Below are 6,379 nucleotides of genomic sequence, written 5' to 3' on the forward strand. Positions count from 1 at the left end.
GTGAAACATGAGGTTATGTTGGCGGATGAAGTGACCCAAGGGAAGCATGTAGATGTTGAAGACAAGAGGCCCAAGAACAGACCCTTGAGGGACACCACAAGTGACTGGGTTTGCAACACCACTGCATCCAACAAAGAAAACACTGCATGGAAAACACTGCACTGGGTTTGTGGCAGGAGAGCATAGAATAAATGGTGTTTGTTTTTTTCCGAAAGAAAGAGGAGAAATCATGGCAGGTAAGAGAGGAGGATGAATGGGAGATGGATGGATTTATCGATGGCTGGATGAGGGTTTTAATCAATGGTTTTGAATAGAATATTTGGTATACCGTGTCCCATAGGTATGATTTCAGAGAAGTACTTCACTGGCAGCAGCGAGCGCACGCCTGTAGCTACTGAGGTGATTGGTCCAAATCTCTCTGTGAACTGTTAGTCCAGACAACCTCCATTTACACTCAGACTTGTGGCAGGCAGACTTAAGCAGTCGAAGTTCGAAGGTATACCATGGACAGTTGCAATGTTTTTTCACTGTTCTGGTTGTAAGCGGGGCAACTGCAAGTGAGGGTGGCATTGTAGAGGGACACGGCATCATCGACCGAAGACGGAAGAGTATCAGTCATGCGCACCTCCCCCCTTAAAGATGCCTCTGCCTCTGGAGGTGGAGGCAGAGGCAGCTCCTGCACTATAGAACGCATCAACTGGGCGCTTAAGAGACGATTTGCTTGTCTGAATTACCTGTGTATGAGACCGCTACGAGCATGCAACACAATTCTAGCCTGCATTGTTTTGCACAATATCGCTATCAATCGCAGTGTACCAGCCATTGAAGGTGAGGATTTGACGTTTCACATTAATGCAGTTGTACCCACATTTTTATTTCTACACAGCACACACACGTTTAAAAAAAAAAAAAAAAAAAAAAAAAGTGTTGGACATCATGTAAATAAATGGAAAACAAAGCTTTTATCCTTCATATAAGCAATACCACTAAATGTGTTTTTTCTTTACTCAGACACACGGTGTTAATTTACAAAACTTAAATAAATATGTGAAACGTGTATTATAATACTCTGTTTGAACATAAAGTGTGTGTGTTTTCTATCAATATTCGAACAAATACTATGTTCTATGGTTATTTAAAAGGGAAATCCAACTTCGCAATAGGATCAAAATGATCCTGATATTTTGGATAACAGTAATCCTGATCTCTTTAAATTTGAAAAACCCATTTACAACATTTAATCATGATTAAAAGTGCGATCGCATTACCAAAGCGAAATCCGGATCACAGAAATCCCAATTGCATGTTGACGTTTTGAAAAACCCAATTTCTCAATATAGTCCAGATCAAATGTGGAAATCCGATTACCAACGTTTTGAAAAACAGGCCCCAGGTTGAGAATCACGTTCAAACGTCTGCCAATCGTATTGTTGCGGTCTGCTTCACGCATTCCTGTTGCTCTGCTTTAAAGGTTCGCCCTTTCTGTGAAACACCCAAGAAATGCAGACGACACATAACTTGTTGCATTTCAACATCTTCAGCTTCTTTATTCGTAATAATCGTATACAACACCGGCTTTTAGACATCCCTCTGTACATTTCTGCACTTGCATTACTTTTTTGCACTTTTTATTACATTCATAGGTTTTAACTAATATATATATATATATATATATATATATATATATATATATATATATATATATATATATATATATATATATATATAATAGTGTAATGAGTGTCTTAATAAAGATTTTTAACTGCTTGTTTTGATTACTGTACTGGTGATTGGGGGACATTTTGAATGTCAGGTTACTGTGTGGGAGTTTATACCATACATCGTCAAAGCGCACATTCAAAGCCTTGGCAACTGTACCTAAAATGAAAAAGACCAGGTTTAACAATCAGTCACCAAGATGGTTAAACAGATCATTAAAAAAAGGTTAGAAAACAGAAGGTTGTACAGTATATGAATTACAGAAAAGAAGAAAGAGCAAAGAATTGGGAAGAATATCAGAGTATAGGAGCCTAAACAGGATGGCCAAAAGATAACCAGAAAGAAAAAACGCTATGGATGCAAAACAAAATCCTAAAAAATTCTTCCAATATTATAAAAGCAAAGGAACTGTGAAGGAGGATGTTAGGCATTAATGGGTGAAATAATGAGGTTCAAAATATTTCTTTAATGTTTTCACCAGAGAGGATACAAACAATATGCCACTAGTGGCATCGGTTTGTGTGCACACACTGACACACAGTTCTTTAAAAATGTCAGCATTAGTGAAGTAGAAATATTAAATAAGCTACAGGAGCTAAACAAAACACCTGGCAACATGAGAGTCATCCAAGGGTGCTTAAGGAAACACAGGCTACTATCATGAATAGTTCTATAGAAACAGGTGAGGTTCCTGAAGACCGGATGTTTGCAAATGATGAGATTGGGTTTTTTAGACCTTTACAATTTATTTCAAGATAAAGAATATTGCTGTATATTATTTTGAATTACATGTGTATTTCCTCTTCAGGCCCTGTCACTAATAAACTTTAACTCACATGTTAAAAATCATGACGGAAGAGGTTGTAAGCATGCATTGTATGATGTAATACATTTTAGGATATTATTATCTTATTACTATTATAATTTTATTTCTTAGCAGACGCCCTTATCCATGGCGACTTACAATTGTTACAAGATGTCATATTATTTTTTACATACAATTACCCATTTATACAGTTGGGTTTTTACTGGAGCAATCTAGGTAAAGTACCTTGCTCAAGGGTACATCAGCAATGTCCCCCACCTGGGATTGCATATAAAATCTTACCATGGCCGATTTTCACAGTCATTTTGCCATGATTTTCCATTGCTAGTACTATGCATTTACCATGCTTTACCATGGTTGAAAGTAAACGTTTATGAAGTTATTGATTTTAAACGGTTTAAGCTAAAAAACAGTCAATAAAACCAATATATAAAACAAAATTATGACATTCATGTTTAAGTAAGCAAGTTCCTAATTGTGGGTATGAAAAGAAAGATGATGCTTGGATAAAGTTTCTATCAAAATTAAACTACATTCTGCTTGATGGCTCAAAAGGTTTCAAAAGCTGTTGCATCACCGATCCACTGAAGAGCACAGTGGACAGTCAGTAGATAAGGCTGAGGTGTAATGACACAATACATTGAAAATCTACTCAGAATATAGAAAAAAATGTATACCGTTTGATCACAGCGGTTAACATTTAGATATAAAATAAAAACTAGGATGTATACAGCTTTAAAAAAACTGCATGTTAAAGATTGAAACTTGAGACTGCAAACCAACACAAGTAAAAATAGACTGCAAAACAATCAAATCAGTAGTCCTGTTTATGATTCGTCCATGTGTTATACTGATGCTACAGTAGCTAGGAGTCTGTACCTTGCAGGGGAAAAGTGTAACAGAAGCTTACAGTACAACAGCTCCATCTAGTGAATACAAACTGGGAGGCTCTTTCAGTCTTCCTTTGCCATTTTTAGCTCTGGGAATTTGCCTAGAGATACTTTGTGAAAACTGAAGATTCACTATTTCTAACTGGCGTTCATGGGACTCTGCAGGCTGATCTGATTGTGGTTTCATTAAAGTAGCTTGACAAAGACAAAACCTGAGTCCCTCTAATAAGTAAGTTGTCATACAATCTGTTCATCACACCTAGGCATCCTAGTTTATAAAGACAATGAAAGATAAGATACTTCCAATCAGTTACAAACATCAAGATATCGCTAAATCCAACAAAAACTTGCGGTCTCTGTGACTTATTTGAAATAGTTTGACAGGGAGTGCCTCCAGTGTCTCACCTAGTAAAAGCACTATAAATGTAGTACAGCATAAGCCACACGAGCATGGTTCTAAACCGGTCATACTGTGTTACCCATTTACCTTTTGGCTGTTACTCTCCTGTGGGTGAGGGAAGAAAATCACCTGAGAATAGTTCATCTCATTGCAAGTGTAGCACCCCTTCATGACCAGGCAAAGATTATCTAGATTGGACCTTGGTTCCAGGGTTCAGTAGCTTGAAAAATGTGTTGCTGAGGATCGTAAGGTAAAAGACGAGAGGTTGCCTGTTGATCTTCAGTACTCCTGATCTGTAAATGGGCTGAAGCGGTGAGGGGAACTGGGCATTGAAAAAGGTGCTACAGAAATTCACCCCTAAAAGCACGAACTCAAGGGTCAATCTTTGTAATTACTTTACCCTCTTAAGTGATGCAGGCAATAATGTTGTTTTTTGCAATGGCTTTTAAAAGTTTCTTAATAAAGAAGGAGGAAGGATTTGTCTGGATGGAAATGTGCTAATTGTGCAAAATAAAGTTTGCAAAGTGCAGGGAATTATTGAACCCTGACAACAATCTCCTAATTAAAAACAATCCTGTATACAGCAATTGCAGAGTGGGGTTCCAAAGGCAGAATATTACTGTACGAAATTCATTGTTAACAGTGATGTTTGAACTATGAACCGGTTTTCTGTGGGATGGTGTGCTTGTGAAGGAGTGGAAGTTATTTGATTTAATAAAGGGTGTAAAGCAATTCACAAATGAAAATGGGTTGTGTAACTTTTGTTGTGGGAGTCTAAAGGAAGAAAGAGTATTGTGAAACACAGGACAATATACCAGTCTTATTTTGGCAATTAGATGTTTATAATAGAGGCTTTGAGATGTTTAAAATAGAGGCTTTGAGAATTATTGGTGATGTGATTTTTGCTCAAAGTATGCTAGAACATATCTGAAATGTATTATTATTTGTAATCATACATGTATTTGTTGTACCTGATGAGATTGGTTGATATTGCAATGGACCGTGCGTGTAGCACCATACCAGGTCATGAATTTTCATTGTAATTTTAACGAGCCTGCATTCAGTGAATGCACTTGTGGCAAATGTCATCAGCCATGTAACTGCATCAGTGGGATACAAGTACTCTGAAGTTTCCGTTTATTTAAGCTTGCATGCAACAACCACAAGTTGTGTAAAATAAGTTATTTGACTGAAAACAAACTTGTTACAGTTTATCAAACCCCAAAACATATAATCATGGCAGTATTGTATTATAAACCAGAGTTTGCATAGAGACAACATTAACTTTTTAAATCTACTATAAACACTGCAAATCAAACAGTTTGTCAGCAATAGTAGTATAAGCTCTCCCTGCAGATTGTAGGTAGCTGTAGAGATGTTAAGATGTTCAAGAGCTGCTCATCTGTTCTATTTGCCTTCCATCGATATATACTGTATACCCCTAACCCCTCAATATAGTGTTATATTATCTTTAGAAAGTGTGTGGACAACATTTTACCAAAAGGAATATATTACAAAAAAAGAGCAAAAGCTTTTTAACTGTGATCTGTAGTTAAGAGTTATAACTCTGATTTATCACTCCTATTTGTTATCTCTACTTTCCCTTTGATGAGCACTTAAGATATATAGGCAAGCAGAAACTTCCACTCTAGTGTAAATCTGTATAGTCCCTGCATGAAACACTTATTCTACATCATGTTAATAACACTTCATCTGTTAAATGCCTAACATACAAAGTGACCTGAAATGCTACACTTAAGTGTTTCCATGCACAGTGATATGGAAATGTTCTGGCTGAACTAAGGGTCTGCAGTCATTTGGGCAGTCATCCAGCTGAACAATTAACCATGTCTTCAGTCCATGGGAAGTTTTGCGTTCTATCTCATTAATGGCCATCCACTACAGCACAACATTTTGCAGACCCCAAGCAACCACACAGCTGTCCCTCGATGAAGCATCCAAGTTTATTTTCTCACTGGTGGTCTGGCCAGGATGATGTAGCTGCTTGCCACATATCAGGGTGATGTATAGTGTGTGGATCTTGCAACAGGAAGTTCTAGGGTTGAATGTATCTTACTTTACAGTTCTTAACTGCTTGAATGCTGTACATTTGGCTCATTCCACCAGGTTTCCACAACATGGAAAGTTCAAAGTTCTAAAAACTTACATATACTGTAAATTGCCATTTCCCTGGATTAAAAATGATAAGGAAGAATTGTAAAACTCAGAGTTGATTTATAAACTATGATAATTGCTAAGATTATGATTATACATTCACTTTCCAAGTGTTCAAGATAACCTTTGTTAAAGGTGACCAACGTCATTTTGCACAGTATTTATTCTGCTTATACCATGTATTTTCCAAGCTTTACTATGGTTTTTACAATGCATCTCTCACCTCTGATTTCACTTATAGTAGCTATTTTGCAGTAAACCTTTATAATGTAATATCGGAATTAAAAAAATAAATAAATAATACCATCTTCAGTGCCTTAAAAATTGCATACCTGTTTAAATCCAGGGGGGGGAAATAACTCCAAGAGA

This window comes from Acipenser ruthenus, chromosome 5, assembly GCF_902713425.1.
Source record: "Acipenser ruthenus chromosome 5, fAciRut3.2 maternal haplotype, whole genome shotgun sequence".
In the NCBI taxonomy this organism is placed as follows: Eukaryota; Metazoa; Chordata; class Actinopteri; order Acipenseriformes; family Acipenseridae; genus Acipenser; species Acipenser ruthenus.